We start from the raw sequence: 13,871 nt of genomic DNA, 5'->3' as shown, positions 1-13,871 counted from the left end.
GTGCATCCTCGTCTCGCATCCGACACAGACATGCTACATGACACTTGGGTGCAGCAGCAACATGAAGCGTAGGCTATTATTTCTGTAGTCATGCATTACATCATACTCATGCCTATATAGTTAATATGGCTGACACAAATTGCAGTGTATTCCATGTTTGTGAGTACATGTGAACTGAAAACAGCCACAGTCACTGTTTGAAAAATAACATGTGCAGTTGCTTTAAAACGTTATATGGTAGACATGTGGAGAACATTTTCAAATTTGACACATCAGTGACAACATTTATGTATGATGCAATTCCCTATTTTGACTTGTTCCATATGTTCCCATGTTTTTTCATGTGAAAAATTTACTTGCCTTTGCATGTGTTTTTGATGGGTTCCACCTGAAGGGCAGGATATGCTCACCAGTTTGTGAACCCCTGATATCATCACTAATTTATAGTGATTCAAAAACACATGCTTATGATATTGTTCAATGGACTGGATTCTGCATTTTAATTTCTTATGATTATTGAAAACACTTTTATTTATTATTAAAAATGATGTAGGCATTTAATCAGTTTGATTGAATCATTTCATTAATGTTGAAATAACCTGTTAAATTTTCAACGTTTTACTTTCCACACTGTACTAGTAGATAAAGGCAGGGAGCTCCCCACCCTTGGAAGACACCTTGCATGTCACACAAAGCCTGCCTTCTATAGTGAGTGAGTTGGGTTTAACGCCGCTTTTAACAGTATTCCAGTTATATCACGGCGTGTCAGCTTAATGTGGGAGAAAAGCCCGAAGGTCTCAGATGTTTACCACTTCGGTGAAACCCACGAGCACGGGTATGGTGCTGACACACCTAGAAACATAATCAGGGCGAACTGGGATTCGAACCCACAATCATAGGTTTCTGGTGTGCCCAAGGGATGCAACTCTTCACAGCGAAATCGCGACGCCTTAGACGACTGGGCCACCCGTGCCCCCAGCCTTCTAAAGTGAGTTTCTGTTCACTCTGTGACGGCATGGTGACCCTCCCTGCCATTTTCCAACTTCATAAAGTATCAATATGATGTCACACCCATAAAATGCATAGCCATCGGTCCACTTCACCCTGGTATGCTACCATTCCACTTTGTTTACACGGTTTCCAGCATAGCTTCAGAGTAAGCAGAATGAAATCCATGATAACAGCAGTAAGTATATATCACATCTCCTCGTGACATACATTGTGTCCTCGTTCAGGATGCTTCACCTGTAGAGCACCAGCTCAGATCAAGATGTCTCTGTCCCTAAGTATTGAGGGCCACAGATTGCCATTAGGTGTGCTGATAAGATGTTAGTCGTAAATTGAGGTGTTCTATCAGTAATAAACGAGTATAGATCACACGTTTGTGGCCTCTGGCCGTTGATTCACCTGCTTGCGAGGACATTAGGTGAAATTATGTGATGTTGTCCTGCAGTGGCCTGAGGGATTGGTCCTGTGCATGACGCTGTTCAGATTGCTGAGCCACACTGGAGGCAGGTGCTTGTGTAGGGCTGTGTTGATGTCTGGAAGTAGTCTCTGTGGCCCTTCTCATCACTTGGTGGAAGTTGTCAGGATACAGGAACAGTTTTGACAGGATTGTGTGACTGGGTTTCCGGATCTTGTCATTTGTGTTGTTGGTTTCTCATCGTCAGTGAGTGAGTGAGTATGTTTTGTGCCAGGTTTTATTCCAGCAATATCACGGTAGGCGATTCCAGAAATAAGCCTTTCACGTCTTACCTATGTGGGAATCAAAACCAAGGCTACCCCACCACCCCTCATCATCAATGAATGGCTGCAACTTTGATGTACAATACTGACATTTTAGTCCACAAATAATGGACTTATGTGATTCTATAAGAAGTAGCAGTATCACAAGGGGTACAAGTGGTTTTATGCTTTCCTCGTTAAGTTTTATACCACAAACCGAGTGGTATTAAACCTCATGCAGGACGCATAAAACCCCACATGCCCCGAGTGATACTGCTACAACAAATTTATCTTACTGACATGTTTTATCTGCCATTGTGAAAGAAATAAGACAAATTCAAAATAGACAGAAAACAGCTGTTTGGTTGAGCTTAGGTTAACTTGTGCTATATCACATGATTTTCAGTGACTCGGTAAAAGCGTGTGGCTTTTTGCTTTAAAGCAGGGTATAAGGGATTAAATCTCCTGGTCAGAAATCAATGTGCAGCCTGTGTTCTTCATGGTGGGGTATAAGGGATTTATTTTCCCTCTCAGAATTTATTTTCCTCCCTGTCAAGATACATGGTATTTTATCAAGATCATGTGAAACATTAGATCTCTTCCTTCTGACATGGAGGTATGATAATGACTGTTGTACGCCAGGCTATAGGAAACCCAGATATACCTGATTAGCCTGCTGGAGATATGTACAGGGATGTAAGGTGTTTGGAGAAACGTGTGTCTTGTTCCTCATAGGCTTGTGCCGCAGTGAGGATAGTAATTTGAACGAAAGAGGGAGCTGTTTCTCTGTGTCAGGATTAATGGTTGATTCATTGTTTCATCCCTCTGTGGGAAGATGGGAGAATATTTCTTACTTTTGTCAGGCTCATACTATGTCAGTTCAGAATTTATTAAGAATTATTTCTCAGCATCATTTCAGTTTTCGAAATTCATATAACGTAAGCATCACATAAATAGTGTTGATAACTTTACTACTGAAGAGAATTTATAGAACTACTGATTCTTGCATATTATTATAGTCTGTCATGCCATGACCGATTACGATAGTAATATGAAAGAATTGGGTAGCATAAATTATTAATACCCCCTACTTATGTCCATTTGTGATGATAATTATGAAGTGCTATTAACTTTTTCTTCTTGTTGTAATGTTTTTCCACAATCTTAAAAAAGATATTTTTGGATGCCACTTGTCCCCCCATGATAAGGACAATATATCAAGGTTTGTGTGGGTGAACCTTGCCTGGACCCCTGTTTAAGGTCACGACACACCAATCACATACAACACAACCATCCACAGGCCCACCTCAAATCATGTATTGTTTTGCTGAAATCATTTTGTTTGTCTTTTTTCTGTATCATTCAATATCTAAACACAGCTAAGTATCGGAGAAACATCAAATATTGAGACTGGAGACAAAGGCTTCACTGTCTTGGTCCCGTTGACAGAAGACCAAACAAGGTGATCAATGGCTTGTGTTAATACCGGTTTCTTGTTGTGTTCCGTCCCCTCCTCCAGACCACTGTGTTATTTATGAGAATGTAATCATATCAAGGGATTAATAATTCATGGAATGAGGACTATTGCGTGTATGTGACCATCCATTACCTGGTGGCTGTGTTCTGAAGGTAAACTGTACAGGAGTAGACAGGAGACATGGTTACAAGGATGTATGGATCAAAGTGATGTATTTCAAATTTGATCATACATAGTTTCATAGGTATTAATGTATTTCAAATTTGATCATACATAGTTTCATAGGTATTAATGTATTTCAAATTTGATCATACATAGTTTCATAGGTATTAATGTATTTCAAATTTGATCATACATAGTTTCATAGGTATTAAATCTTTTGACATGCTGCACATCTTATAAAACATTTTTGAATACATTTGTTTCAAGAGTGTTTTACAATATGATCCTTTTTGTACCATTTGTGTTTAGAAGTTAATGTTGATAGAAGGTTGTTCATATATTCAACATTGTTGCGGGTGGCACTTAATCTTATTTTTTTATGATGATAGTGTTGATAGGAAAGTTGTTTATATCATTCAACATTGTTGTGGTTGGCCCAAATCCAATATTATAATGATAGTTTATAGGAAAGTTGTTTATATCATTCAACATTGTTGTGGTTGGCCCAAATCCAATATTATAATGATAGTTTATAGGAAAGTTGTTTATATCATTCAACATTGTTGTGGTTGGCCCAAATCCAATATTATAATGATAGTTTATAGGAAAGTTGTTTATATCATTCAACATTGTTGTGGTTGGCCCAAATCCAATATTATAATGATAGTTTATAGGAAAGTTGTTTATATCATTCAACACTGTTGTGTTTGGCCCAAATCCAATATTATAATGATAGTTTATAGGAAAGTTGTTTATATCATTCAACATTGTTGTGGTTGGCCCAAATCCAATATTATAATGATAGTTTATAGGAAAGTTGTTTATATCATTCAACACTGTTGTGGTTGGCCCAAATCCAATATTATAATGATAGTTTATAGGAAAGTTGTTTATATCATTCAACATTGTTGTGGTTGGCCCAAATCCAATATTATAATGATAGTTTATAGGAAAGTTGTTTATATCATTCAACATTGTTGTGGATGGCCCAAATCCAATATTATAATGATAGTTTATAGGAAAGTTGTTTATATCATTCAACATTGTTGTGGTTGGCCCAAATCCAATATTATAATGATAGTTTATAGGAAAGTTGTTTATATCATTCAACATTATTGTGGTTGGCACAAAAACCAATATTATTATGATGATATTAACAAAACAACACATAAAGTATATTTGTGTAGGTTTGTGTGAGTGTGCATAATTCACTGGAGATGAAAGTGTTTATATTTATTCACTAGAACTGGTACACAATGAAGTCAAGCATCACAAACCTGCATTGTTGCGCACATGAAGTTCATTGTTGACAGACCTGTTTGATACTTCATCATTGTGGCATTGTATAATACCTTCTGTTCAGAAACAAAATTGTTATGAACTGATGATAATCCTTGCATTGTGAGAAAAAGTTGATTGCCTCCCTTGGGCGCATTCCACGGGGAGATAGGACGATAATAACTTGTCAAATACATCCAGCTGAGCGTGACCATTAACAATCATCATGGGAGGCAGTCACAGTTGAATGGGTATTGACATCTGGCTGTGTATATTTCAGATATATATACAGTACACGGAGAACAGCGCAATGACATAACAAGCAGGATACCAGATGGACCATGGGATACCTGGAATAACAAGATGATGCTGGTAGTCGAGACTGACTTTATACTTGGTAGATAACACAACAAAACATCACAGGTGAGAACACGTTACATTTACGTTTCTTTTGAAAGAATTATACTTTTATTAAATTCTCTTTGTGCATTGCTCTTTTCAATATGTATTTGTATATTTAAACATTTCGGACATTGACATTGTAATTTTTATTATTTTTGATTAATCGTTTATGCTTTTGTTATTGTCATAGCTGGAATAATGTTCAGTGCAGCATTAAACAACAAACTTACTTTTTTTTTCATTTAATGGTTTTTTTTTTGGGCAGTTGTGTTATTTTTAGAGTTGACATGACATTGTTGGAATTGTCACATCATCACCTGTATCTGTGCTATTGGTATGGGTGGACTTAATGATGGGGCTACTCTGACTACAGGTTCAATAGTGTTATCTGCAGGCAGGGGCTGTGATGATTCATAGAGTAGCAAGATAATCTGCATTATCATCCTCAGGACACCATGTTGTCACTGTGCCTTTTACCAACCCTGACAATGTTGTCACTGTGCCTTTTACCAACCCCGACCGTACAGAGAGATTATTACATAGAGATTGTTGTCTTTCAAGACATAGACCGCCTCAGTGGTCTAGTGGTAGAGCATCCGCCCGGAGAGCGGAAGGTCCGGGTTTCGATCCCCAGCCGCGTCATACCAAAAGACGTTAAAAGATGGTACTTGTTGTTACCCTGTCTGGCACTCGGCATTGAGGGGCTAAAACAAGGACTTGTCAGCTCGGAGTCAGTATACTGTGTCTGAGTGGGGTATTCATGTTAAACTGCGGCATGGTATCTCAGTGTGCTAGCACTATAAATCGGCATCAGTCCGGACTAGTACAAGCAGTGACACACACACACACACACACACACACACACACACACACACACACACACACACACACACACACACACACACACACACACACACACACACACACACACATGCATGCATGTCGCTGTATAAGTGCAATAATCTTGGACGCGACGTTAAACCTAATTTCACCTCACCTCACTTTCAAGACACAATGTTGTCACTGTGCCTTTTACCACCCCCGACCATACAGAGAGATTATTACATAGAGATTGTTGTCTTTCAAGACACAATGTTGTCACTGTGGCTTTTACCACCCCCAACCATACAGAGAGATTATTACATAGAGATTATTGTCTTTCAAGACACAATGTTGTCACTGTGGCTTTTACCACCCCCGACCATACAGAGAGATTATTACATAGAGATTATTGTCTTTCAAGACACAATGTTGTCACTGTGACTTTTACCACCCCCGACCATACAGAGTGATTATTACATAGAGATTGTTGTCTTTCAAGACACAATGTTGTCACTGTGGCTTTTACCACCCCCAACCATACAGAGAGATTATTACATAGAGATTATTGTCTTTCAAGACACAATGTTGTCACTGTGGCTTTTACCACCCTTGACCATACAGAGAGATTATTACATAGAGATTATTGTCTTTCAAGACACAATGTTGTCACTGTGGCTTTTACCACCCCAAACCATACAGAGAGATTATTACATAGAGATGATTGTCTTTCAAGACACAGGGCGGTCGGGTAGCCTAGTGGTTAAAGCGTTCGCTCGTCACGCCAAAGACCCGGGTTCGATTCCCGACATGGGTACAATGTGTGAAGCCCATTTTTCTGGTGGCCCCCGCCCTGATATTGCTGTAATATTGCTAAAAGCGGCGTAAAACCTCATTCACTCACTCACTTTCAAGACACAATGTTGTCACTGTGCCTTTTACCACACCTGACCATACAGAGAGATTATTACATAGAGATTATTATCTTTCAAGACACAATGTTGTCACTGTGGCTTTTACCACCCCCGACCATACAGAGAGATTATTACATAGAGATTATTGTCTTTCAAGACACAATGTTGTCACTGTGACTTTTACCACCCCCCGACCATACAGAGTGATTATTACATAGAGATTGTTGTCTTTCAAGACACAATGTTGTCACTGTGGCTTTTACAACCCCCGACCATAAAGAGAGATTATTACATAGAGATTATTGTCTTTCAAGACACAATGTTGTCACTGTGGCTTTTACCACCCCCGACCATACAGAGTGATTATTACATAGAGATGATTGTCTTTCAAGACACAATGTTGTCACTTTGGCTTTTACCACCCCCAACCATACAGAGAGATTATTACATAGAGATTATTGTCTTTCAAGACACAATGTTGTCACTGTGGCTTTTACCACCCCCGACCATACAGAGAGATTATTACATAGAGATTATTGTCTTTCAAGACACAATTTTGTCACTGTGGCTTTTACCACCCCCAACCATACAGAGAGATTATTACATAGAGATTATTGTCTTTCAAGACACAATGTTGTCACTGTGGCTTTTACCACCCCTGACCATACAGAGAGATTATTACATAGAGATTATTGTCTTTCAAGACACAATGTTGTCACTGTGGCTTTTACCACCCCCGACCATACAGAGAGATTATTACATAGAGATGATTGTCTTTCAAGACACAGGGCGATCGGGTAGCCTAGTGGTTAAAGCGTTCGCTCGTCACGCCGAAGACCCGGGTTCGATTCCCGACATGGGTACAATGTGTGAAGCCCATTTTTCTGGTGTCCCCCGCCCTGATATTGCTGTTATGTTGCTAAAAGCGGCGTAAAACCTCATTCACTCACTCACTTTCAAGACACAATGTTGTCACTGTGCCTTTTACCACACCTGACCATACAGAGAGATTATTACATAGAGATTGTTGTCTTTCAAGACACAATGTTGTCACTGTGGCTTTTACCACCCCCGACCATAAAGAGAGATTATTACATAGAGATTATTGTCTTTCAAGACACAATGTTGTCACTGTGGCTTTTACCACCCCCGACCATACAGAGAGATTATTACATAGAGATTATTATCTTTCAAGACACAATGTTGTCACTGTGGCTTTTACCACCCCCAACCATACAGAGAGATTATTACATAGAGATGATTGTCTTTCAAGACACAACGTTGTCACTGTGGCTTTTACCACCCCCGACCATACAGAGAGATTATTACATAGAGATTATTATCTTTCAAGACACAATGTTGTCACTGTGGCTTCTACCACCCCCGACCATACAGAGTGATTATTACATAGAGATTATTGTCTTTCAAGACACAATGTTGTCACTGTGACTTTTACCACCCCAACCTTCTCCCAACCTTATGTCTGCCATGTCTCCCAACCTTACGTCTGCCATGTCTCCCAACCTTACGTCTGCCATGTCACCCAACCTTACGTCTGCCATGTCTCCCAACCTTGCGCCCCCCCCGTCTTCCAAGCTCCACTCATATCCTTGCTGTTCCAAGTAGTGTTTTTTCCATGCAAATTTATCTTTTCACAACCCACTGACTAAATGTAAGTTTACTCCTGTAGCAAATATACCTATGTATGTAAATATATGGACATTTACTCATGTATCTTAATGTATGTAAGCCACACATAGGTGTGAAGTGGCACTAGGGGTTGAAGGGTCTCTCATCTTCTCATCTACATCACCATGGCTCTGCCTGTCTGCAGGGCAAGGGGAGGTGCTCAAGGGGTGCCGGAACAGGTGCTCACAATATTGTTGATTGTTGATGGGATACCCTTTCTGTGTTGACATTAGGTTATACCAGACAACTTTGTTTGGGTTTTACAGATAACATGCCCTATATATTGCAAACATAAACAAAATGAATTAAAATGTGTTATTGGCTTAATTTTAAAATTCTGTTTGTTTGTATTTTTGTTGTGATTCTATTTTAGACTTTTTGGACATTTTGTTGTTCATATGTTTGTCTGCTGTGCCTTGGCACCTTGACTGAGAATATTTGTAAGACTGGAAAAAGATGTATCTGACTCTTGACTGATTCCATGCGGTAGTGGAACATCTGTCCAGAGAGTGGAAGGTCGGGGTTTTGAAACCAGGCCGCATCATACCAGATGTTAAAAGATGGTATTTGTTGTTACCTTGCCTGGTGCTCGGCATTAAGGGGATGAAGCAAGTACTGGTCAGCTCTGAGTCAGTATAATGTGTCTTAGTGGGGTATCCATGCTAAACTGCGGCATGGTATCTCAGTGGGCTAGCATATAAAATCGAGACTAGTACAAGCAGCCACACACACACACGTGCATGTACATTGCTTTATACAGAAAACTATGGTTATAACAAACTCAAAGGGACCACTAATTTAGTTCGTTATAACCGTAGTTCATTATAAGCATATATCCAGCATATATACAGGAAATGGGCGGGATCAAGAACAGTTCATTATAATTTTATATCTGTCAGATCGTTATAAGCGTGTTCGTTATAAACGTAGTTTACTGAACGTGCATTAATCTTGAACGTGAAGTTAAACCCCATCTAACCTCAAATCACCACAGCGGACTCTGTGGTGATAAATGAGTGTACGACACGTGCAAGCAAACCCCCCACAGTGTCCCCAGATCGTCGGGGATGTGAGTTCAGTGCATTTAAACAATGTTGACAGCTCCTGTTACAAATCAGTGTCTCAGTCAGTCAGTGTTTCATGCCACTGTTCAAAGGTAGGCATGGTGTGTTGACTTAGATATTCAACTCTGTTCACGTCACATTCCTGCATATTTGCATATAGTGTTGGTCTTAAATCACTGGTTGTGTTTATTACACTGGCCCACGACAGCTGATACCTTAAAGGCAGAAGTCCATGACAACAACTTATCTTCCATACAATACTTATATGTAAGGTTTTGTTGAATGCATATTTATATGCTTAACGTTTCTGTAGTGATCCAACAGTCAAGGTAAAATACTTTATTGAGAATTTAGACAAACTTTTAAATGATGATGATACTGATTTGTATTCAGAGACTTTGTCAGTATCCTGAAATCATTGTAAATATTTATGGTTGAATAAATTGCTTATTTATGAAAAAGTGTACCGTAGGAAAAATGTACTGATCAGTTGCCAGAAAACATTATCTGAAGATTAATATGACACATCACTTTAAAATATACATTCTGCAAATGCTTCGTACAACAATAAATACACCAAAAATGTTTGTCTGTCAGATCTATGGATTGTACAAGGTAGTGAAAAATATATGGATTTGAACACATTCTTAACAGCTAAATTAGTTTTGAAACCTAGAGATATTATGCTGTAAAATCATATTTCAAGCGCTGCTGAGCAGCTGTTCAAGTTTGAAGTTAGGCGCTGTTCAAATCAATTGGTATTGCATCATTATCCGATTTGTAAGACGTAATCCTGGATGTAGACTAACATCTAGTCTCTGAAATGAACATATTGTACAGAAAAAAACAGTTGTTCAATTATCTTAATAAAAATATGATGAAAGGGAGCCCAGAGACTCTTCATTCCTGATACTGCAGTAATCTAGACTTGCCAAACATTATAGACTTGCGTGGGCTGTATTTGATATATATTTGTATCAGGGTCTGTAAGACAGACTATCCTGGATGCTATATTTCTGCCCATGCTACCAGCAGTGTATTTCCTTATGTAGCCTAGTGGTCAGTGCCTTCACCATGTTCACCCTTTGAATGGAGTTTGAATCCCCAATGTTTCAAACTAACAATTCTGTGTGACTCTCATGGAACACAGTTGTCCATATTGTCCTACTTGCCATGCAGAGTTGCATCCCTTAACCTTGCCAGGATGTGCTTTTTGTAAGTTTGAATCCCGGATTTGCTCTGATTCTTGGTCTGTCAGTACCATACCTGTGTTTGTCGGTTTCACCAAGGTTGTAAACTTATGTGATCTGCGTCACTATACACATTTCTCAAACATTAAGGTGGCATGCTTTGATAACTGAAACACTGTACAGTCCTTACTTATTCACTCACTCTCTCCAGCTGAAATATTAATAACAAAACGTTTTGCACTCACTCACTCACTCACTCACCACTGAACTAGGCTAAAACATTCGCTCATCACCCCGAAGACCTGGGTTCGATTCCCCACATGGGTACAATGTGAGAAGCCCATTTCTGTTGTCCCCACGATGAAATATTGCTAAAAGCGGCGTAAAACCAAACTCACTCACTCACTCACTCACTCACTCACTCACTCACTCACTCACTCACTCACTCACTCACTCACTCACTCACTCACTCACTCACTCACTCACTCTGGATCATGTCTCCTGTTCATATTCCTCATCTTTGTGGGGGGAGGTTTGGTTTAATCATTGGCGGTTCGAGTAATTCCACCCATAATGGTTATCCAAGGCCAGCCATGAGCTATTCAGATAATCCCACGCAACAGCCTGCCTAATGACCAGCCATTATTCAGAATTCCCATCTATAGATTCAGTAGTCTTTTTTCCTTATGTTTATCTCATGTTTACACATTACCAATTCAAACAAATTCCGCTGGATGTCAATGACATCCCTGCATGTAATGTGCAATGGATTGATTATATGGCGTTGATTGCTATACCTGTGTCAGGTGAAAACACCACCATTGAATGCAGTTATTGATGTGTAGGGAGGCAGGATTGTTGTGGAAAGAACATGTGTTATTAGTAACGGAAGCCAGTTCCTGCTGTATTTAACTGTTAGCCTGTTTCAGTCCTGGAAAGTGGGAGATAGAGTGTGGAATAACAGTGAAGACATTAGTTCCACATATCTCTGAAGCAACACATGGCCACAGTGTTTAACCACACTGGTCTATAATTGTATCTCATACCAGATTGTCTGTGTGAAAGACAAGATTCCTGCATGCTCACTTTTCCAGAATATTTTCTCTCAATTATCAAAATACCCTGGACCAATTGCTTCGTTTTTTAGTCTGATTCGATCGACATGACTCTAAATATAGCCATCCAATCAAATTCTGTTATTGAAACAAGCGGCGATATCAACAGAAATTGACTCTGTGTATGGCATACCATCTCAAATGGAAACGTCATGTAGCATAAGGGCTTCCTTCCTTTCTGTTAATACTCAGAACATCATTACCATCTAATAGTTCACTCACTCACTCACTCACTCACTCACTCACTCACTCACTCACTCACTCACTCACCCTACCACCCACTCACTCACTCACCCTACCACCCACTCACTCACTCACTCACTCACTCACTCACTCACTCACTCACTCACTCACTCACATTTCTATACAGTGTGATGTCTGGTCGGAAAGTCTGTCAGCTCGCTAGACTTGCAAATGTTCCATCTCAGGTTGGGGGGCAGTCGGGTAGCCTAGTGGTTAAAACATTCGCTCGTCATTCCAAAGACCCGGGTTCGATTCCTGACATGGGTACAATGTGTGAAGCCCGTTTCTGGTGTCCCCCTGCTGTGATATTGCTGGAAGATTGCTAAAAGCGGTGTAAAACCCACTCACTCACTCACTCACTCACTCACTCACTCCAGCTGGGATATTGCTGGCTGCTACATTAACACTGATTCAATACTAACTTCCTCTGCCAAGTGAATTGTCAGCAAACTCCATTCAGTCAACACAAGGCATGCGTGAAAGATTGGGTTTGGACAGTCAATGGCTATTAAGATTACCATTTTACCAGTGTAGTTGATTACTCTGGTTGTTTAATGAGCTGAACAGCTCCCGCGAGATTACATTCTACCTGTGTTCTTACAATGAACATTGTCCAAAGACAACCACTGTCCTGGAGTGGTCGTGCAATGAGTGGAGGTGATCGTGAGGACCTCATTCAGTAGTCAAGTGCTCCGGGTAAAGGGACCAGTGACAGCAATATACATGGGATGCAAATCCTTCGCTTCTAAATGAGCCTCAACGTCAGTGTGTCATCACAGGCCACATGACTACTGATTTATGACCGCCTCCGTGGTTTAGTGGTAGAGCGTCCGCCCAGAGAGTGGAAGGTCCGGGGTTTGATCCCCGGCTGCGTCATACCGAAAGAAGTTAAAAGATGGTACTTGTTGTTACCCTGTCTGGCGCTCCGCATTAAGGGGTTAAAGCAAGGACTGGTCGGCTCGGAGTCCGTATACTGTGTCTGAGTGGGGTATTCATGCTAAAACTGCGGTATGGTATCTCAGTGGGCTAGCACTATAAATCGGCATCAGTCCAGACTAGTACAAGCAGCCACACACACACACACGTGCATGCACCTCGCTATATAAGTGCAATAATCTTGGGCGCGACGTTAAACCCAATTTCACCTCACCAGCTCACTGATTTATGATTATAGCCATGACACTGTAACAGCTGACTGCTACAAAATAGTTTCTTGATTTAAAAATACATTTGTCTAATCTAGTCAGATAACATGTTTATCTCATCATGATTGGCACAGCTACAGGTGTTAATCTGAAATTTAACAGTTCTAGGCATGAGATAAAAAATGTTATGGTTCAAGATAAGCCAAATAAAAAATTCTTACAGATTAGTCTAAAAAGCATAATGTGACTGAGTCATACTGAAAATAAATTACACCAAGTGAAATATTAATTTATTTTTTTTCTGATAAATATTGTATTTCACAACAACATATATGAAAATTCTATTTTGACTTTTTATAACTAAATCAATAAACTGTGGTGTGTATAAAGATTAAGTGGAAGTACAACTATCACAAGCTCAATTTCCTGATGTTCTTCACTCTTTTGCTTTGAGACAGCTTTGAGGCAAGTCATGCTTTGTAAGATTCCACATAGTGAATGAGATAATAAATGTATTTTCTTAACCCTCACAGTATGTCCACTTATATAATGTCATTCATCTTATATTCGTCTCATATTGCTCGGGGTGGTCAGGTAGCCTGTTGGTTAAAGCGTTCGATCGTCACGTCAAAGACCCGGGTTCGATTC

At 39.8% G+C, this 13,871-nt stretch overlaps 1 protein-coding gene across 10 annotated transcripts in view; it reads left to right on the top strand.

The window, feature by feature from the left end:
- LOC124132609 (unconventional myosin-XV-like) overlaps positions 1-13,871 on the top strand; it is a 162,760-nt gene that overhangs the window by 19,150 nt on the left and 129,739 nt on the right. For 9 of the 10 annotated variants that reach the window (XM_048400885.1, XM_046496675.2, XM_046496634.2 and 6 more), the window contains exon 2: positions 4,923-5,065. The gene's annotated coding sequence lies outside the window, so the exon portion shown is untranslated. Of the gene's footprint in view, positions 1-1,522; positions 1,678-4,922; positions 5,066-13,871 lie in introns of those variants that run through there. The other variant, XM_046496620.2, reaches the window with a different exon arrangement.

Source organism: Haliotis rufescens, unplaced genomic scaffold (assembly GCF_023055435.1).
Source record: "Haliotis rufescens isolate VD_foot unplaced genomic scaffold, xgHalRufe1.0.p SCAF_20, whole genome shotgun sequence".
Classification (NCBI taxonomy): domain Eukaryota; kingdom Metazoa; phylum Mollusca; class Gastropoda; order Lepetellida; family Haliotidae; genus Haliotis; species Haliotis rufescens.
This window is presented reverse-complemented; position numbering and strand designations above follow the sequence as displayed.